The following is a 23,473-nucleotide window of genomic DNA, read 5'->3' as shown; positions in this document are numbered from 1 at the left end:
ATGCACAAAGACCCGGATTCGATTCCTTGGTACCACATACATAGAAAAAAGCCAGAAGTGGTGCAGAGGCTCAAGTGGTAGAGCTCTAGCCTTGAGAAAGTCCAAAGACAGTGCTCAGGCCCTGAGCTCAAACCCAGGACTGGCAAAAAAAAATAAAAGATAGAAAAGAAAAGAAAAGGAAAAAAAGAAAAGAAAAGAGTTGCATATAGCAGTTGAGAACATGGCTCAAGTAGTAGAGTCTTTTGCACAAGCTCAAGGCATTGGGTTCAATCAATTCATTGCAAAGGGCAAGAGAGAGAGACAAAGAGAGGGAAAAGAGGGACAGAAGGAAGGAAGAGTGGGTGGGAGGGAGGGAGGGAAAATGTGCATCCAGTTACAATGTCTGACATAGCCTCATCCAAGAAAGGGCATATATAAAAACATATGACCATAAGTGAAAATTTCCTCTGCCATAGATCATTTGGAGCTAAACTGCACAAAATATGTGAATGTTTCACCTCTTGACATTGCTGGGTGTCATCTCTTGAAATAAATGTCACCTAAGATAAAGATAGATACTTTTGGTCTCCCTCACCACTTAACCCCAAACACAGACATTCACAGTCTATGCCAAATGGAAATTATTGTATATTTCTTGTTTCCTGATTGTCCTGAGGCAACTTTTAGATTCTACCTCCCTGTTATCCAACACATATACACCTTGGGAAACTGCCTCTGCATTTCTCAAGGTATCTAGTGCATTAGCATAGATGCGTTTAAAGATACAAAATTGTTGATAAACATTAGCTCATTAGTTTGAATTTTAAGGAAAAATGGAAATGATTCTTTTATATGAAAACAATATAATTTTATTCTTCCCATTCTACTTGTGACCTGAATCCCCAATCCTATGTTCTGATTATTGCTATACAGAGGCACAGGGGAAATATTCTAAAACTAGTTATTTTTGGAAGCCATTATATTACTTTTAATTGGTATATCAATAATAACTACACACAATGAATTACCTCATTTAGTTATTTTGGTGCAGATTCACCAACAGTTTATCTTAGAGAGTACACAAGGAAACAGCACAACTGGAATATGAGCATTTATGAGAACTTAATGGATATTTTACTTTCATCCAGACATGCATGGGATTTCACTTGCTCTAAAATTTTTGGTATAATTACTTCTGCAATAAAATATGGGGTGTACTGGAGGGCCATTATTGCCCATTTATGCAAGAACACAAGCAAACTTGAGACAATCTTCTGAAGAAAATCTTGTCTCTCTGATTTGATTACATTCACTGAGAGATTATACATATATACATATATGTGATTTTTTTCTTATTTTCTCCCCAATGCCATGCAATTTTACCCATAACTTTATTATCTTCTAGAAATGTTAAAGTCCTGTAACAAATGTAAAAGTGAATAAGTCATACTCAGGCATTTCCATGGAAATCTGGAACTCAATCACATACAGTAGCATTGAAAACCCGGTCAAGATAAATATGATTTAAAGACAGGTTTTCAGAACACTTAGATCAATTTAATTTGCAAATCAGATTGTCCACATGTCTTGCTGAAATCATTAGCACTCATCACTCTCAAGCATATGTAACTTTCTATTTATTATAAGGAATTATAATGCATCTGTATACATTGAGAGTTACAGTTATAGCTATGGGAATATGTCATTTGCCTACTGTTCTGTGTTATCGAATATACTGTTCATTACATTATTAACAGACTAGAAACTCACTGCTTTTTTTTTCTCTCGTCAGACTGGTAATGTGCCCATGTCGTAACAAGGTTTAATGGAGGCACATGTCACACAGGCACATGATGACCCAATCATCATGCTTATGAACCGGAAAAGGATCCAAAAACTCACTGCTTTAAAGAGTTCTATGAGCATAGGTTCTCTATGGAGTAGTAGATCAAGAGCATACACCATGGAGTTTTAGTCATCCATCAGGAAGAATAAAATTATTATATCATTTGCAAGGAAATGCATGTACTTTGAAAACAATATGCTATATGAAGTAAGTTAAGTTAGGCTTACAAAGACAAAGGGCACATGCTTTTTTTTCTCCCTTATTGATGTTACCTTGAAATTATGAACATATATGAAAACATATGCAGGGTCATATGCATAGATACAGAAACACATTGACTGAAATATAGTATATACAAAAGAAAATTGAAACAGTGTATTTACTTTGAATCACTAATGTACAATTTAATAAAATGAAACATATATTTCAAGCTGAAACAAGTTGGTGGGTAAATCAAGGGGAAAAAGGCAAATGGTGGGCAGACATTGTTATAATATTCAATGTGTATATGTAAAAATGGAACCAGGTAACTTAGGGGCTGGATGAGGTTAAGATAAGAGAGGATGATGGAAGGGTGACATTGATCGATATGCATTGAAGTCCTAAACTAGCATGTAGAAATAAAATCCTTTCATGGAACTAGGTAATGACAATCAAAGAAATGTCTTAAAAGAATTCGGTGAGAGACACAAAAGGGTGTGGTGAGCTGGGCAGGATGGCTCATGCCTGTAATCTTAGTTGCTTTGGAGGCTGAGATCTGAGGATAAAGGTTGAAGCCAGCCCAGGCACAAAAGAACCTGTGACTCCTATATCCAATTAACCACTAGAAAATGGGAAGTGGGGCTTGGCTCTAGACTAAGGTAATAGCCTTGAGCTGAAGAGCCCAGGGACAACACCCAGCTCAAGGACGGCACCAGGCCTAGTTCAAGCCCCATGACCCACAAAAAAAAGAAAAACAAAGGAGGGGGTGAAAAAACAGATTAAGCTTCCTCTATATCTCTATACAAGGAATTAATGATACATGCAGTTTGCATTTTGGCCCACTGACCTCAGAACATCAAATTTCACACCCTGAGGTCAAACAAGAGTTCCAGCTTCTGGAGGACAAAAGATTAAGCAATTAGAGTATAGATCAAACATTTTTTAATCTCTCAAGAGGTTGATAGCTGAGGGTCACAAGGAAGTTCAGCAGTGAGAGGCTCAGAGAGCTGAAATATCAAGAGTGACATCAAAGTCACTTCCTTAAGAAGACAGTACTTTCTCATCATAGTGTAATCTAATGTTCCCACAGACTAAAGCTTAAATATATTGGTGTTGAACAAAGAGAATGAATGTCAGTAGATATTCTCATGAAGTAGAACTCCTACTGCCATCAGTCACCTAACAAATGATAGATATATGAGAGATTAATGTATGTTGTTCAAATGAGTTTGCACAACAGTGTACTCTGGAACTGGGAGTTCATTAGTATGATTCCTTTCGGTTACTTTTTTCCTTATACTGTACTTCAACTTGTAATATAAAATATGCCCTTCTTTTTGAAAGTGTAACCTTCATCCTTTGTTTACAACCCAAAATCCTTGCCCCAGTCTCATCTCAAATTTGCTTGGTCTCCTTTGATGCAGAGGATCAATGAGCATTTGTTCTCGGCATTCCAGTTCCTGTTGACACTGGGAATACCAGTGACAAGCTAGAGCTGCGGAATGACATTGTTGTATTTGTTCTTGGTCCTACTATCTCAGTCTGGATGTACCTCTTCTCTAAAGGTCATTGCTCCTCTCAAGGTAGCCCTTTCTAGAACATTCTTTACTTTTAGGTTATCTTTTTTATTCCTTTGGGCCTAGTAGTGGTAGTTTCTTCGTGGTTATCATAGCACCCACTATATTATTTCTTACAGTTCTGCAACCAAGCCCACACTTCTGTAATTGGTTCCTGTGTAAAGAAATTTTCTTGGAATATTTTAAATTTATGCTTGACATCTGTTTTCTGTTCAGACCCTGAGTGAAGCAAACATAACAGTGAATAAGCACATAAAATTGCTAGATATTTTTCTACTGACTCTCTCTCTCTCTTTCCAGGACTGCCTCGTCCATCTCTATTGGCCTTGATGAATGTCAAGGTTTCATAGAATGGTGGTAGCTTACAGAGAAGATGATTTTTGCTGCTTCTCTTATTCTTCTTTGACATCATTTAATTTTTGTTCTACCCAGACTCATTTTTTAAAAAAAAATCCGTATTCAACTTACCACAAGATTTATGGAGACAATGTTAAATCACTTCTCAAGTTTTTTTCTAAATAATGAATGCCTATATAACTAAAATCTTGATTACTGTACAATGCTAAAAGCTCAATCTATTTTTAAAGTAAGACTGAACCAAAAAATTTCAAGATATTTTTTAGCTAAACTGTCTATGCATTTTATTACATTGTATTCTGAAAGTTGAATATATTTATTTGACCATTTTATATACAGACCACAAAGAAACAAGATGTGTATGTTTGCTTGTCTGTTGTATATTTTTGTTTTATATTTAATGAAGCAGTATGTAAATCACAAAACAATATTTCTCCACTCTCAAAGTCAATATCACAGCAGTACTTTAAAAATTCAATTTTAATTTGGGCACTAGTGGTTCATGCCTCCAATCATAACTATTCAGAAGGCTGAGATCTGAGGATTATGATTTATTTCTTCATTTTATTTTATTTTATCTTGCCAGCCCCGGGGCTTGAACTATAGACCTGAGCACTGTTCTTGGACTTTCCTCAAGGCATCCTACCACTTGAGCTACAGCACTACTTCTAGCTTTTTCTGTATATGTGGTACTGAGGAATCAAACCCAGGGCTTTTGTGCATGCTTGGCAAGCACTCTAGCACCAGGCCACACACCTGGCCCAGGATTAGGTTTAAGGCCAGCCTGGATAGTAAAGTATGTGAGACCTTTATCTCTAATTAACCATCAAAAACTCCATAAATGAAGTGGTGAAGAACTCAACTGGCAAAGGACCAATCTTGAATGAAAAAAACAAACATTTCAAAACTTTGAGTTCAAATCCCAGAACCAACAAAAGCACACACACACACACACACACACACACACACACACACACACAATGTAGTTTTATACCTAAATGAAAATATGAAAGTTAACAAAATCTTTGAATATATTTGCTTAAGGAGTGAGCTCCTTCATTCAAATATATTATTTTCTAACTTTAATTATCACTAAATCTTGTATCTATGGTCCACATGTTGTCTAATACAGCACTCACACAAAAGAAACACAATCTTCCATACTATTTTGTAAGTTGAAAGCAAAGCAAAAAGGAAGTTAGAAAATATTTCCCCGTTTTATTATTCACTTTGTCAACTGAGGTTACTGGTAAAAAATTGACATCTGTTAATTCTCTACTTTACATGATTAGCATTTGGAAATAACTCAAGATTTAGACAATCACAATTAACGATTACTGCTTATTTTAAAGTTATCAGGCAACCCAATCCACCAATAAATTGCTAGGCTCTCTGAACCCAAATGGATACAATATTCTTATCTAGGATGTCATTTTAGCGTATCATAACTCTAGCTTCTAGTATAACACTGACCCACAGAAGGGATTCTTGATATATCCATTCTGTTAACACACAACTGGAAAAAGCATAATTTCCTATTTACATCACTTACACCATATGTAGCACATATTGATCTTCCTGCCTAAGATAGTCTGGAACTTTAAATACTTAGTCTTATATAAATGAACATAAAATTAGTGATCTAATTTTCTAAAGTAAACACTTAATTGTCCCACAAAATGCATATCCAGATGCAAGCAAGTAATTGCATATGCAAAACAATAATTTGCAAGTAAAATTACTTGCTTACATGTGTGAGGACATATTTTACAGGTGCAATTTAGGTGCAAATTTCTGAAATTTTGAACCCAGGCATTCAACCCATCTAACACATTTTACTGTGATGTGAGGGATAAAATAGAAAAGCTGCTTTGGTTCTGAAAGTATGCTATCTCCTAAATTGTTACAGCAAGCAACATAACACCTTTTGGGTATTTGGATAGGGGGAATTAAAAATAATAACATAGTTATTTCATTTGGGAAAATAGTTCTTAACTCAGAATTGACTCCGGGTTTAAACTGCAGTTTTCTCCTCCAGCTCATATACTCCCATAAGGACTGCCTCCAAGTGAAACCAGAAAGGGGGAAATTTATCTCAGGGATGCATTTGTTTTTGGTCTGTTGTCTTTTTCCTCAACATCAAGTAGTTCCTCCAGTTAGAGTTCTCAGTAATTAGCTGATTTGATAAGCCAGTTCAAAACTGTTGCGTCTCATTTGTCAGGTATTTCTGATTCTTCCTCAACAAAATTAAAGCAGATTTGTCTACAGATGTGAAAACAATGATTTGTGTATTTGACAAGAACAATAACTATGTGATGTCCTTACTGTTAATATGGACTCTATGGCTGAACTACTTCAGATAGTTTTTCTAGGGCTATGATTGAGACCAAGAATAAATATTTTAAATAATCAATACAGAAAATTATGTATGGATCAGATTTTGAGAACAGCTGCCTTCAGATTGTGATATTACTTTTCAAAGTGGTATTTAGCCAAAAGTTAATTGTCATCTCTTTAAAAATTGGTAATATTAATTTAGTATAAAATAATTAAAAGGAAATAACATTTAATTCATATTTCCACTATAGTTCAATCTACTAGAAATAATTCAATTTATGTAGTCATATTTGGCTTTGAAAGTGTACTGCTCCACTTGGAAAATGTAAGACAATCAGCAAGTTCCTGAAATTCTCAGACCAAATATCCTCACAAGTGGTTTGAATTAAATTCTCCCTCACAAATTTATAAGGATTGAACAGAGGAAGGAAGGAAGGAAGGAAGGAAGGAAGGAAGGAAGGAAGGAAGGAAGGAAGGAAGGAAGGAAGGAAGGAAGGAAGGAAGGAAGAGAGGGAGGGAGGGAGGGAGGGAGGGAAGGGAGGGAGGGAGGGAGGGAGGGAGAGAGGGAGGGAGGGAGGGAGGGAGGGAGGGAGGGAGGGAGGGAGGGAGGGAGGGAGGACAGAAGGCAAGAAGAAAGGAAGGGTAAGAAATAAAGAGGAAGTTGTTGCCTGGTAGACAGTGAAAGCAAATCTCTCTCTCTCTCTGTAGTCCACAAAGAGCAGTGAATATGCCCTGAGAACATGTTGGTGTCAAAGACTTGGTCTGAAACTCAGGTTTTTCAAGGCAGAATGTCTTAAGACAGGCATGGGAGGTGGAAAAACAACAACAACAACAACAACCCTGTATAACGTTATTCCTACAGATGTTCACAAAGACAAATGAACGGTTCCTCCAACTCTTATCTACTTCCTGAAGTCCCCTGAATCAAAACACAAAACCTGAAGAAAACTAATAATGAAGATCCAATCAGATTGACGGTAATATAATAGAAATACAAACTCAAGGTTAATTTCAATTCCAGAAAACCAGAAGGAACTTCCCTTTGTTGCATACCTAAGGTTGGAACTAAGCAGTCCCCACTTCAGCTATAATGTGTAGGACAGTGTGTTTTACATGTTGTGTGCATTTAAGAAATACTGGCTTGCTTGGGCAGTCACCAAAGACAAGTACTTTGGGAAACAAAAGCAACAGATAATGTAGGGCATCCATTGATATGGGAACACTGGTAAAACTATGACCTGAGGAAAAATACAAAGAGAAGAAGAATGCAATCAGGAATTCAGAGTATATCCTAAAGATTTAAGAAGAATAAAGGAAGGGGTAGGGAGAGGGAATCAGGAAAAATGTTGGAAAGGATGACACTGATCAAGATGCATTGTATTTATTTTATAGATTGTTTTTCTTTAATGGCAACTCCTTTGTACAACTACTTAAAGATAATTTTTTAAAGAAAAGAGAAATACATGATTCTGCTGACTACTACAACATTTTTCTAACGCATAGTTCTTTGTCGGCTGAAAATGAAGACAGATAAGATCAAACCTCCTAGAAACTGCTATGTATCAAAGAAGATTTCAGTGGCAAATGAGATCATGGAAAGGAGTGACATTTTCGAAACTAGACACTAATAGGAAATCGGCCTGGTGCATCAGTTTGAGGATGATGAAAGTATTTCCTGTGAAGTCACCTACCACTGCAAGAGAGCAGAGCCATGGAGCAAAGCCTGTGTTTCTATTCATCTCCCAAGTAGGTCAAAGGAAGAAAAGGAGATGATCTTGAATGAGTTGTTCCTGTTGCACTTATCACCATTAATGGCCCTGAACCTGAACTACAAACTTAGTACATGCTTTCTTAAAACTGATCTTATTGTACTCACCTTATGCAAAGAATTACTAGTTCATGAAAGTTAAGGAACTTACCCAGTATTGGAGATCAGTCTGGGTTCTATCACCCTAAGGCAGACTCTACTGTCTCCAGCCCATGACTGCATGAAGACTAAGGATAAGAATCAACTCACCTGTCTTCCTCTACAACATCTTCACTCATCATTTTTTCCTTATTGACCCCAAAATAATCACTCCACTATTTCCACAAAATAATGTTAATTATACACATGATTTTATAGTTGTCTAAAAATAATGATGTTAGTAAACAGAAAATAAGGAGAATTAGGGAAGTAATCTCAATGGAAACATCAGCTATTTGAGATTTATTTTACATTTCATTTATTTTTTTAATTTTCATTGTAAAAGTGATATACAGAGGGATTACAATTTCATAAGTCAGGTATTTAATACATTTCTTTTTTGGACTCCCTCCCTCCCAAGCCATCCCCCCAACCCCCACCACCTTGTTTTTTTTTTTTGGCCAGTCCTGGGCTTGAGCTCAGGGCCTGAGCACTGTCCTTAGACTTTCTCAAAGCTAGAGCTCTACCCCTTGAGCATCAGCACCACTTTCAACTTTTTTCTATGCATGTGGTACCGAGGAATCGAACCCAGGTCTTCGTGCATGCTAGGCAAGCACTTTAACCACTAGGCCAAACTCCCGGTCCCCTTTTTGTTTTTATATACACTTCCAGGGGCATGAACTCAGGGCCTGGGCATTATTCTTAACCTTTTTTTTCCCCCCTCAAGGCTAGAACTCTACCACTTGAACCACAGCTTCACTTCCAATTTTTTCTTGGCAGTTAATTGGAGAGAAGAGTCAAATGGACTTTCCTGCCTGGCCTGCCGTTGGACCAAGGTCCTCAGACCCTCCTGAGTAGCTAGGATTGTAGACATGAGCCACCAGTGCTTGGCTTGGTTCTTAATTATTCCCAAATTTAAGCAGTGGCAGATGGAATATAATCCTGATTTAAAGCTCTTTTATTTTATTTTTTTTGTTTTTCTAGTCTTAAAACTTTAGAGAGGTTTATATTTACATGTTTAGGAAAAAAATATTTATTTCCTGACACTTAAAAATGGAATGTCAAATAACAATTCAAGCTGCTGAAAATAAAAGCTTAAAATGGAAATCGCCTGTTCTAGACCTGTAGCCTTAGGAATGTGACACTTTCCTGTAGAAAATGCGCTAAATTTCAATCAAAGTATATCAATTCTTTGACAGGTGAAATTAAATTGATTTTTCCTTCTAGTTTTGCTCAAAGTGATATTATAACCAAATGTTTTATAACAATAGTCAAATATCATACATAGTGCCTTTCATCCCATTCCATTTTCCATTGTGTGATTTTTCCCAAGACTTATCAACCTTGACTAATGAAAGATTGATGCTTGGGGAGGGTTTATCATCTCGCCTGAGGCCAGCAAGCCAAAAGTAGAACTACAAAGTTAATCATAGAATTGAGTATTTCTTCTTTTCCCCCAGAGTTTACTCTGAGGTATCTCTCCTCTTAAACTTCTATTTAAAAGAGTATATTTATTTAGGGCACAATTTCTTATCAGATTACCAACTTCTGGAGAGCAGGAGCAAGTCTATTGATTCTTGGTAACTCACAATATATTCTAATGGGGATTTGTTATAATTCTATAATTAATCATATGTCGGCCTCTTCTAATGTCAGAAACTTTGTAGACAGATTTTCAAGAGTATAAGATAACAGAAATTCAATGTGGAATGGAATAAAAAGTCACACGTTAAGGTAATATGTAGCCTCAAGGTGTAAGATAAAGCCAGGAAAATGATTTATGCTGACTTTTTTATTTTTAAAATTAATTAATAGTAATGTACAGAGATATCACAGTTACAAATGGAAGATAATGGGTACATTTCTGATGGAACATTGCTTCCCACTTCACCTTTTTTCTCCCACTTTCCTTTCTTCCCCCAATATCCTCTCCCAGGTTATAAAGTTCATTCCCAACATTTTATCTGGTTCATGACAAAATGGTATACTAGCTACAGATTGTCCACATATAGATAAACTTACTAATAACAAATGAGGAAACCAGGATTCAATTACATACCTCATTATCTGCCTGTAAGAAATAAATACTGTAAAAGATAAGGTATCTTTATTTTGGTATGACAAATGGGTATCTACACCCTTCCAAAGACAGGTAACCATAGGTTAAATAACTACTATGATTGATTTTACTTCTTCCTAGCTTCTTTCTTTTTTTTTTGCCAGTCCTGGGTTTAGGCTCAGGCCTGAGCACTCTCTTTGGACTTTCTCAAGGCCAGAGCTCTACCACTTGAGCTTCAGCACCAGTTTCGGCTTTTTTTCTATGTATGTGGTACCGAGGAATTGAACCCAGGTCTTCGTGCATGCTAGGCAGGCACTCTACCACTAGGCCAAACTCCGGGCCCCTAATCTTTCTTTTTTAACAATATTTTTATTGTAATTAATAGAAGGGTTATATTATATTTGCCAGACAGAAGGGGCATTACTTAACCATCATTGCTACCCCTTCTCATTTTTATGTCCCCATTTCCCTCCCCACCCCCTTCCCTCATCTTGTTTTCCCCCTTCCCTAGCCTATTTCAAATAAACATATATACAATATATCAGATAACAAGGTAAGATACTGTGACAATTTGAGATAACCAAGGGACACCAAAAGAGATGAGAGATAACATAGCACATTAATAACAACAATCACACCTTATATGGCTTTTGCTTCTATATCCTGGAGGTCCTTTCATTTAGCCTCATCCTATATGGCCTTATGCATTTAAGTTTTGCCCTATTGTAAGCAGTCTGGAGAGAGGGCTGAAGTGGTACCATGGTACTCAAAAAGATCAAGGCTAAGCCGGCCTACTATCCTACTATCCTACTCTACCCAACCCTTTGCCATAACCTCATCTATGGCAAATTCCTATTGGGCCTTGCCGATTTGGCCCTCAGGAAGCATCACAGCACCTCTGTTCACGTTTTCTCTGGTGCTCATTTTAGCCGTTTTCACCGAATAAATACATCAAATGGTAGAACGAAAGTCACATGATATGAGTAACCCCCAAAATCCTGGCTGGTATAAACTCCAGTGTTAAAATAAAGATGTACCAAAGTAAAAATATTTATCGCATTTTTTGGGCATTGAACATTGAAAGGATTCCAAATATCGAGGACCAGAGAGGAAATAAGCACAGATGCCGCCATTTGGTGGGTTGTTGTTGTTGTACATGTTAGAGACAAAATACAGTAAATGTTGCGCAGACATAGTTGCATTACTATGCGTCCCTTGACATATTGTGCTTGTCACTTTATTATTTAGCATTTATGCTGTATTTTCACTGTCCTATATTATTTTTACAAGCCTATCAAATAAACTAGCTTTATTCCTGTAAGAAGCTTGATCACAAACAGCTAAACATGCTATCCTTTCTCCCTCAGCACATGAAAGTTCTGCCAAAAAGGAATCTCAATGCCTTATTCTCTGCCTTCTCTAAGCCAATTTCATCTACTCATGCAATGGCCAGTGCCACTCTACTATGCATGAAGAGTAGAAATAAAGAAGGTAAATGTAGGCCTGCCTCCTTGCAGATTTTCCACTCTGGTATAACAACTGGCTCACAATGTGATCTCACCATCATTCAGATAAAGCTATGCCAAAGTTATTTAGTGTAATTTTGAACCTTGAACATTAAAAGGACCCCCTAAATCAAGGAAATAGTCACAGATAATAAGATACTATACAGTTTTATGAATATTGTTGTTCTACCTATAAATAGAGGAGAAATGGGTTGCACAGGATCATGTACTTGTTAAAGTCTAAAAATATAAAACAAGAGAGAAAGAGAGAGGAAGAAGGAGAAAAGGAGGAGGAGGGAAGGTAGAGGAGGAGAGAGGAGGGGAAAAGGAGGGAGAGAGGGAAAAGGAGAGGGGAGGTGACAGGAGGAAAAGGGAGGGGAGAACCCAAAGGAGGGGAGGGAAGCATAAGATAGGAGGGAGAGGAAGGGAGAGGAGAGGAGAGAATTCAAACAAAAGATGATCTTTTGAGAATTCTCACGGCCATTTTCAGCCCCACACACATATACCACTCAGTATGGAACATTGAATACCAACATAGTTTTAAAGAAATGATATTTATACATCTAAAATTGTGAATTATAAATGAAATCTAAGTCAACTGCTTTACTGATGCTTAATTAATAAAATACCAACTGCCCCAACATTTAAGGAAAAAAATTGCTGGGTGGTATTCACAGCAAATAGCTGTCAATCTATAATGTGGCACAAATACGGATTTACATTTTCTATTGGATGGTAATTTAAAGTCTTTTCAAGGGTAATTGTAACTATTCCGAATTTCCAAGTTGCGTCCAAATTTCAGGCGTTAACACCCAAGGAGGTGTAACTCAGATGTTTGAATTGCTCTGGGGAAAGAGAAAGGAATGGTTTCTTGATATATGTGGCAGCGGAAATCTCCGTCAAATAGAGTCTTAAGGAAAAAGAGGGATTTGTTTGGGCTATTTAGGAGGCTAACTCATCGTAGCAGAGGAGATAGGAAAGTTCAGAGATGGTATTGCTTGATGTAATAGTATTTTTCTAAATGCTATAAATAATTTTATGTGGTCAAATAGCCAGGAACGATTGGAAGAGTAATGTTGAAATTATGTATTTTTATACACTGGAATATCAGAGATATCAAAGAAGCAGCAGTACATTCTGTCCTGCAAAAAGGCTGTCTGCGGCTGTGTGAAGACAGCATTTCAAGTGACCAAGCAGAAGCTGAGATAAATTTGGATGCGATCGCCAAGGTTTATGTCAGAAACAATGAGAGATTAAACTAAGGCATTGGCAACAGGAGGGAGTAGAATGTAAAAATTTTAAAGAATGTTGGAGTCCAAAATGACAGTATTGGGTGGCAGATTGGATGGCAGAAGATGGCATAATTCCCAATTCAAAGATATCTAAAAAGTTGATTTAGTCAGACCCTGAAGAAGTAAAAGTAGCTACACACTTATACATTTGTTCCAATACATGAGAAGGTTTGGGAAGTTATAAATGGACCCAAATGCTAATGACCAGTTAAAGAACTTGGAGAAAATGACCGTCATTGGTTTTATGGAAAGTTCTTACCAGAAACAGACATATGAATTTGGCTTTTCTTCTACTATGCAAGAATAATTCTTAAAAAAAATTACCTGCAGTAATATGTCATGATTCCTAGCACAGAACTGTGTAGGAAAAAGTACAACATACTCATATGCTATTCTCAACAATTAGATGTAATAAAAATGAAGAAAGTTGTCTTTTTTAACAAAAGGCTTCAAAACAGAATGAAAAATATTTTCTGCTTTTCTGTGTCCAGTAGAAACTCAGATTTTAATTTTAAATAAGTATTGATTGGTATGATGGCAAATTTTATGTATGAAATTGGGCAAGCCATGTTACCCAGATTTTTACTCACACATTATTCTAGATGAACGTTTACAATCAGTAGACTCTAAATAAATTAAACAGGTTTTACCTACCACAATGCTGGTGATTTTTCAGTGGGAAGCTGTCATAGGAATTGAATGACTTTGCTCAAGGAAGAAAATTCTACTAACAGACAACATTTGAAATGGAAATTGGAAATCCAGGTACCCATACCTAAGATACGTGTGTGTGTGTGTGTGTGTGTGTGTGTGTGTGTGTGTGTGTGTATGTAATGGTTCTGTTTTTCTGGAAAAATCTAGACTAATATACTTAGTAACTATAGGAGGTTGTCTTTCTTTCAAATTTCAAAATTGTATTTTAAAATTTAAACAAAATAGTCAATATTTAAAACAATCTTACATGATCATTATTATATCCTTTTATGGCAAAGAAACTGAAGCATAAAAAAATCAAATTACATGTCATGTATGGAAAGGAAGAGAAAGGAGAAGAAAAGGAGGGAGAAGGAAAAAAGAGAAAACTCATGATCCAATTAGCTCCAAGGGCCTTCCCCACCAACCTCATTAGTACCCCCCCTCCCCACCATACGCACAATGCAGCTTTAGTAGAAAGCTTAAATAACATTATATTATATTTTGAAATAAAAGCTTCCATTGCTAGTTTCAGGAAATCTCTCACTTTATCATTCTGCTTAGAAATGAGAAGTTCTAAGAGAAGCAGAATTTTTGTTAACTGTGTGATGTGTGGTTAAAAGGCCTAAACACAAGTACATGAAGTTTATTATTAATGTACTAATCTAGTGGGGCTTTGAATAAGCAAAGAAATATTAGGAGTTTAACAAAAGAGAACTGAATAGAGGGGCTTCATCAAGAAACAGAAGAAATGGGATGTAATACTCATGGCAGAGAAGCCATAGAGGGAGGAAAAATGAGTCAGTGGGGTATAAAATATCTGGAATACAAAGAATCAGGAAACTTTTGTTGTCACCATTTTCCACTGGAGCATCTGGGGACACATCAGCAGATGGAGGTCTAATAGTTCATATTAAATGATAGATTCTTCTGATATCACTGCCTTCTATTTATTCCAAGCCTTGGTGAACAGTCTTATAGAACTGGCTTTTTCATAGTGCCTAGCAATGCAAAAAAAGCGCTCTGAAGTGCTACAAAGCCATAGCCTGCTGGATCTAAGTATAGCTACAGCCACCCCATCCCACCTTCAAATGCCACCTGACTTGACTGGTACCCACTTGAATTGAAGCAAAGCAGATAAGGGCAATATCCACCAAATGGCAGAACAAGTGAAAGGAAGTTCACAGAGCAAAAAGGGATCATGGGAAAATAGAACCTGAAGATTTGTAGAAAACTTGTAGAACCAGCAATTCCACTACTTGGCATTTACCCAATCATCCAGACACAAGGATATACTAAATCCAATAGCACAACCATGTTCATTGTAGCACTATTTACCATAGCAAAGATATGGAACCAAGTCAGATGTCCCTCAGTTGATGATTGGATCAACAAGATGTGGTATTTATACACAATGGAATTCTATTCTACTGTCAGAAGGACTGACATCACCTCATTTGCAAGGAAATAGAAAGACTTACAAAAAATCATATTAAGTGAAGTAAGCCAGACTCAAAGGAACATAGGCTCAACGGTTTCCCTCATTTGTCATAATTTGTATAAACCTTGGGCCCTCTGAGAAGAGGTTTACAATAGAGCAAAACCTACATACATAAGGTCACATAGGATGAGGCTAAAGGAAAGGACCTCCAGGATATAGAAACAAGAGTCATATAATATATGATTGTTGTTCTTAATGTACTATGTTATTTCTCATCTCTTTTGTTGTCCCTTGATACAGAAGCTTATCTTATATAGTGTATATATGTTTATTTGTATATTTGAAATAGGAAAGGGAAGGGGAAACAGGATGAGGGGCAGGAGTAGGGGGAGGGAAATGGGGACAAAAACATGAGAAAGGGTATCCATGTTTGTGAAGTAGTGCACCTTCTATCTGGCAAATATAATGTAACCCTTCTATTAATTACAATAAAAATATATTAAAAAAGAATACTTGTAGAAGACACAAAACTCTAAAGAGAGAAACTGGTATGATTGTATTCACAAAGCAAAAGTAAAATGTATGTAACAATGAAAAATTCAGCCAGACACAAATGTCTCATACCTGTAATCCTAGCTACTCAGGAGGCTGAGGTCTGAGCATCACAGTTCAAAGCCAGCACAGAAAAGAAAGCCCTTCAGAATTTTATATTCAATTAAACCTCAAAGAATGGGGAGAGGTTCAAGTACTAGAGTTTTAGCTTCGAGCACACAAGTTCAGGGAGAGTACTCGGACCCTGTGTTCAACCTCTAGGAGACAGACGTGTACACACACACACACACACATGCACATGTGCGAATGAGTAAGTCAGGAAAGTACAGACAACTGAATCTATTATACAGTTTATTTTGTAAACACCTCCTAGGGAAATGTCAACTTGTGTTTCTTCTCATATTGATCTTGTTGGGAGAAGTAACTCTTTGTCTTACATAGTCCTTCATAGTTATTCTATTAGTGACTCTGAAGTAATTGTGAATTCTTAAGTTCAACGACTAATAATATACCATACATAGCTATGTAATTGGTCCACAGATAACAAGAACAGGAAATGTGAGAAACAGAGGTCAAAGATCAAACTAGAAGGACTAGTCAGTGTTCAAACTAGATGGATCTTGTTTCGTTCACAGGATTTCTTTGCTAAAAAAATGTTTTAAACAAAACTAGACCCTTCAAGAGACGAACATAAAAATCTTCATTTCTTGCTTCTTAAAAAAAAATCAGAGGATCTGGAAAACTTTGAGTGGATTACATTCTGTTCGCTTGCCTCAACTGACCTACTTTGCTTATTCAGGTTACCTGCCTGGCAAGCTATTTGAGTTTGTCTACTTATCTGACCTCTGCTTGAACAACTCCCATTATGGAAAACTGTCTGTCCCACAAGGCAATGCAATCTATTATTAGACTCTTAAAACTGAATTTGCAAGCATCCAACTTCTGGTCAATTTCACCTACCAAATATAAATGGCATTAGTAATAGGTAGTCCTCAGTTATCCCTAGATTTCTCCAATATGGGGTATACATTATAATTATTTTACCCTTTCTGTTTTTGCTAATGATTCTCTGCCCTGACTCCTTCTGATCACCTTCTTCTGAATATTTTTTAGACATCTATGACAGGATTAGAATTTCCATAATTTTCTTGTCATGATGAAATTAATAACCACATTAAGCTTCAGTAAACATTGTCACTCCTCTTTTTATCCTATTGATACTTACTTTTGTTTATTTGTGTGATTGACCATTTCTTGATACCCTGCCAGATTAATGCAGATATGCCTTACAATTGAAACCATCAAGAACAAGATGCATAATATGCTCATTCTGTCCACTCTGTTTCCATAATAGATTCATTACCAATGTGGTCTCTGAGTATAATTTAGAAGTATCAAGCAAGTAAGCACTGTGTGAATATTTCTATTTAAAGTGAGTGAGTTTACAAAGTTAACAATTGACATGAAGTGACTTAAGATAACATAAGGGTGTTTGTATGTGCCTGCATGTAAATGGGAAAGCATTTCCTATACCTTTTGGATCATACATTTTGTTGATATACAGGAAATTAAATGTTAGAGCCTTATATGGATATAGATTAATTAGAAAAACGACAGCTTGAAAGTATGAAAGTATGAGTGACCTGCTCACAGTCACAGAGATAATTACTGACAAAAGCAGATCTAGAATCCAGGTTTCTTGGCTTCCATTTCCTTTTTCTGCAAAATAAAAATATCTGTTCCTTCTATCTCTCTAGTACTTTCTCAAGATAAATGTATAATTAACGCATCTTCAAGTATTACATATTCAGAGATTCTGAGTCTGAAAGGAGTTAAATAAAACCTGTTAAGTATTGGGCTACATACCTGTGAAGATTTAAATCAAAAATTTAAAACTCACCCTCAGCCAGCCAATATTCAGAATTTAAGGATAGCAGGTGCCATATTGGTCTGAGCCTTAGATTGAGTCTTAGAAAAAACTTTAAAATTCTGGTTATTTTTTATTGACTAGTGCTTCACAATGTGTACATCTCTTTTAAATCATTATTATCTCACATGTTAAAGGTCAAGATTCTTCCTAAAGGTGAATCAGCCTACACTACTAGATATTTTAATAAAAGCCAATGTAAAATTCTCATACTTATTCTTACTTGATGAAAGGGAAATCATTTTCTAGCTAGTGAATCTAAATTGAACATAAGTCTTTTTTTTAAAGAATCTGTGCTTTATAAAATAAGGCATAATGGAGATAGACACCTAGAAGGAGAAAACTTGAAGTCATTAATAAAAGCATACTTTGATATATGTGATTATAGGACAACAACAAGGAAAAGTAAACCATATTCTTTGAAATAAAAGAAAATCTGATCTTCCTGCTATAGTTGTAGTACCCAAAGCCAAAATTAGATCTATAACTAATGCACTACAGTGATGTACACACACCCACACACACAGTAACTACAAGTATTTCCTGTCAACAATTTGAAAGGTATGATGGGAAGAAGTCATTGCAAGTTACAATGGGTGCCAGTAATAGTGTTAGATAGACAATGTGCATATTTACTAGGAGTTGGTGCTTCTTCACCCAATGAATGGAGATTATTCCTTTAACCCTAAAAGTATAAATAATTATAATATGGCGAGTTACTTTATCTAATTCTGTCAACAAAATTGTCCATCCTGTTAGTCTCTAAATGAAGCCAGCTTTAAAGATCTGAGATCCAATTCTAATTCATGATTAATTCCATTATAGGATTTATATTTCCAACGATGCTTTTTCAACTCTTAATTCTGGCCAAAGCAATAGTATAACAAAATATTTTCTAAAAGCAACCGTCACACAATCAGTAGGAAATAAAGAAAACTCAAAGAGGTGAAGAAAGGATTTGTTATCATAAATGTGGTAAAGAGTTAAAATCTAGATTATATAAAGAATACCAAGAACTCAGTGACAACATTAAGTGGATTTAAAATGGACAATGAAGTTGAAGGTGTATTTCTCCATAGAAAATAAGCAAATGACTAAAAAGAAATTAGAAAGTGCAGTACTGTCATTAGAAAGGCACTGTCATTAGAAAGTTCAAATCTACAATGAGCTGCCATTTCATACCCATGAATATGGCTACTATTAAAATAAACAAATAACCCGGAAGTGGCAAATATTGTGAGAACATGGAGAAATTGGAACCCTTGTACGCTCTTGGTGGGATATTAAAACAATGTCCTCACTAAGAAAATGAAATAATAATTTATTCTTAAAAAAAAAAAAAGGAACTAGGGGCCAGGAGTTTGGCCTACTGGTAGGGTACTAGCCTAGCATGCATGAAGACCCGGGTTCCATTCCTTGGTACCACATACACAGAAAAAATGCTGAGAGTGGTGCTGAGGTTCAAGTGGTAAAGCTCTAGCCTTGAGAAAGTCCAACGACAGTTGGACAGTTGGACTTTACAAACTTTTTGTTGTGTATGAGAAATGCACTGAGAATAGAGGAAAAGTCACATCAGAGGTCAGTGATGGGATTGCTGGCATCTGAGTAACAAAAGGATAAAGAGATGATGGATGGTAGTATACATATTAGCAAGTACCAAACTTGGTTAATAGTCACTTCCCTGCTTTGAAGGTCACCACTAGATTTACACCGAAGTCCTTACAAGGAGGACAACAACAGTGATGAGCAAACAGGACCCCTCAGGAGTTTAGAGCAGGCAAGGAAGGTTATAAATAGAAATGCCCTAAATTCCTCAGCAGGTAAAACAACGCCATCAATAAAACTACAGATGAGGGGAAAAAACATATTGAAAAACCCAGGGAGGATTGGGGGAATGAAGTTGGGAATAAATGAACAAACTCCAGGTTGTTCTTTCATGGGAAGAAAAGCATCAAAGACTGGCCATGGAGAAAGGAGGTACACAATATATTATCTATAAAACAGACTTACAGTATAATAACTGACAAACTAGGGTTAGTTTTTGTCAGTAAGGATGACTAGAGAAAAAAATGACTTACTAAAGTGATTAGTAATTTCTGTGTTATTTTATAGTGTGCTCTCTTGTTGACTGTGCTGTAATAACTCCTTTAAATGATGGAGCTTGTCCTATAAAGAGATTAATTTGTCTTTAAGATCTACTCTGTAATGCAATCTAAGCAACAAAGAAAGGAATAAATAGATTAGCAGAAAAACTTTTTATCCAGATTTTATCAACTAGAAATTTATACTGAGTCATCTCAGTATCCCCAATTTCAGGCAGAAAGTGAACATAGAGTTGTTTATAATAATGACTGCAACATTTTAGACTGTAAGTGAATAGAACAAAGCATAGATTAAAGGCTGTGAGCCCTATTTAGAGACACTGAAAGTATTTGAAGTATTTTCCATCTGTAAAATAGGATAATTAATCTGTGGTTCCAAATAAGTTTTGATTTTAATATAGAATCATGGAGAGGTGTAATAAGACTATTGAAATAATCCAGAGTGAGACAATTGTGATAAAGTTTGAATTGCATCCAGCCTCCACTATATGTTCTCTCTCTCTCTTCCTCCCTTCTCCCTCTTCATCTCTCTCTCCTTCCCTTCCTTTCTCTACCTCTGTCTCTGTCTCTCTCTCTCTCTTTCCAGTTTTGCTCTCCTTTCCTGTTTTCTCTCTCCCCTCCCCCCTCTCTCTCAGCATGCACTAGCCCCACCACCAACCTCTGATTCTACCGACAAGCTTGGGAAAAGACCTTCAACCCTTCTTCCACCATCTCCTACCGTTGTTGGTTCCTTCTCACTATCCTCACCAACACGCCATGCCACATCTTGCCTGCTCCCAGACCCAGAACCTTCTCATTGGCTCTTCTGACTCTCACCAGTCTTCAAGACCAGTATGTTAGTATTTCTAATAACCAATGTTTTTGATTGCATTTAAGTTTTAAGTTGGATTTATGCTTATCTGTAAACATGGCTTACTTAGTTATAACTAAATGATCAAGATTTGAGGGAGGAATTAAATAGTTTAATACCTGTTTACTATGCTCACATGACATTTTTTACCCAGTAAGTACTGTACGTACTTTATGTTTTATTAGTATTATTATTATTAATTGAATTATGTAATAATAGGAGTATATTTAATGATTTAACTTAATTTTTCACATATAATTATTATAAGAATAATGGTTACATGTTTGAATTCATTATATTTAATATGTATTACAAAATATTTAATAATACTTACTATAAAAAAGTTATATAAATCAGATTTACATAAGCTTTATACTTATATAAATCAAATTCAATATAAATTAATATGCATGTCTAATATAAAATATTTAATTAAATAATTTTATCATTGCTATTATTAAATATAATTTATTGCATACAAATATTTTCTTGCCCTTTCTCTGTCAAATGCACAAGTTTGAAATCTACTCCACAAGAAGGTTGTTTGATTTGGCAAAAGGTGAGATGACTCTCAGAAAGTCGAGGTCAAAAAACCTACAGCATGAGGGTATGGGAAGCACAGTGATACAACTAGTTGTTTTTCCTTTTGTTTTTCTCATGCTTGCTTCTCACTCTCTCTGTTCCATGTGTTCTCTGAAAACTGACTTCCTCTGCTGATTTTCCCTGGCGATGGTAACAAGTGGCTGTCCCCAGAATCCCTTCCTCGTGTTTTCCACATGTTCCCAACAAAACCTCTCAAAATGTCTGTGTGACTGCAAGTGATCCTGGCTAACTAAGAATCAGACAAAGGCAACAGCAAAGGCAGACATACTGACGAATGGGCTGAGAAATCTAACTCCATACACTTCCCTTCAAAGCAGGTTCCAGGCATCCTGAGTTAGTCACTTCCAAGTCACTGTTAATCATGGCTATCTGGCATGTCACCCGCACACTACGCCTTCGGTTGGAACGGCCTATTCTTGTCTTTCACCCAGCCAACTTCTTATCCTCCATCTCTCCTCAAACCACCCACATTTTTTACTTCCCTGTCCTTCCCAGGAACCACAAATGACTTTGTCTCTTTTGTTTATTTTCCAAATACAGCATCCAATGTATTGTATCAAACTGGACATTGCATTTGCTTTCTCCTGAGTTTCTTAAGGGAGGAAAACTCAGTTTTTGGTTAATGCTTGTATGTTCAATACCTAGACAATTTGTTGATTGGTACTTACATAATTTTAACTGTAATTTTTTCTTATAAGTTACATGGATCCAGTCTATTTGGGAGAAATAATCTGAGCTTAGGAAAAGTTTAATAAGTGGCTTTTAAACATTAATTATTTACAAATATCAAAACTAATAGACAGTGTATTTGTGTGTACATGTGTGTGAGTGTGAGTGTGTGTGTGTGTGTGTGTGCCAATTCTGGGGCCTGGTCTTAGGACCTCACACTCTCACTTTGTTTTTATCACTCAAAGATAGAGTTCTACCACTTCAATCATACTTTCACTTCTGGCATTTTGCTGATTAATTAAACATAAAATTTTCACAGGCTTTCCTGCTTGGGATAGATTTAAACTACAGTCCTTAGAACTCAGACTTCTGAGTAACTAAGATTATAGGTATGAGCCATCAGTGCCCAGTAATGTTTGTTTTTTAAAAGAAAAATTATAGAAGTTTTCTTTATGAACAGTAATGGACTAAAAGTTAACAATTTCCTGAAGAATGAGTAATCTGAATAATTAACAATAAAAGTATTATATGTAAACATATTCACATTACATAAATAAATTTAACTAAATACTTTTAACACTTTGTGCAAGCAACTTATTTCATCCCAGCAGATCTTACCCTTTCTTTCAATCAACTGTATGTTTTACTGCTTGAATAATATCTTTTGCAGAGATGATACAACAGTAACCTTGTAACATTATGCTTGAATAAATCTGAATATTGAACATCGTCTATTTTAATAACTATTCTAGCTGCATCTATTTGCGGTCATAGTTAAATGCAATGTTTCCAAACTAATGCTTTTAAGAATATCTTCCTTTAAGGATTGTGTCTCTTTAGTGTTGTTGTTCTTAAAAAAAAAAAAATCTTCAGAATGGCCTTGCACTTTTCCTTTCCTCTTTTTCTCATTTCCTGTTTCATTCACTTCAGCACAAAGCCTAGCAGCACCCTCTGTTGGAGTCTTCTCTTGCAGATAGCTTCCTCACTTCCATCTATTCTCTAATTCTCTGAAACACAGTGAGGGTTCCTTGGATATTTGTTGCAAGGTCACTTTCACACCTGCCTGGCTGCCACTTGACATGATCACGTGGTTCAAATAAAACGATGGCAGATGTGCTGCATGGTTTGGCTGATTTCTTATTCCTACTCTTCTACCATGAAAAGATTTCATGGTGGTGGATGTTTTGCCTTCTTACTTGGATCCACTGAGCTCAACACACACATTGAGCAGACTTGAACTCGACACGAAGGCGATAACTGAAGTCCCTTTTCTTTGCCATTGAACTGTGTGTGTCCAGAAATAGTCTGAAGGTCAACCTACCTATTGAAGTATATGAGAATAAATTAAGTGTTTCCAATAACTATATTTGGAGATATTTTGTATCATTTTCACAAAAGGTAGATGATACAAAATCCTTCCTAATGTCACTGCCTTTTTCAGTTCTAAAATATAAGAAAATAACCTGAAATGCAACTTAAGCAACTCCCACATATAAGACTTGGGCATTTTTAAAGGCCTGCCTGTGATTATGACAGAGTATTTAACATATGCCATGCATTATCTACATGCTTTGTTT

The 23,473-nt window shown here is 36.1% G+C and overlaps 1 long non-coding RNA gene and 1 other non-coding gene across 2 annotated transcripts in view; both read right to left on the bottom strand.

Moving 5' to 3' along the window:
* Positions 1-23,473, bottom strand: part of LOC150065042 (uncharacterized) — a 66,500-nt gene that overhangs the window by 10,897 nt on the left and 32,130 nt on the right. The gene's annotated exons all lie outside the window — the stretch shown is intronic.
* Positions 1,766-1,869, bottom strand: LOC150065043 (small nucleolar RNA U13). Its single transcript, XR_016535056.1, has one exon. It is a non-coding gene; the product is annotated as a small nucleolar RNA U13 (small nucleolar RNA).

The sequence above is a fragment of the Megascapheus bottae genome, chromosome 3, assembly GCF_031878675.1.
Source record: "Megascapheus bottae isolate mThoBot1 chromosome 3, mThoBot2.hap1, whole genome shotgun sequence".
Lineage (NCBI taxonomy): Eukaryota > Metazoa > Chordata > Mammalia > Rodentia > Geomyidae > Megascapheus > Megascapheus bottae.
The sequence above is the reverse complement of the archived record's forward strand: the minus strand, read 5'-3'. Positions and strand labels throughout refer to the sequence as shown.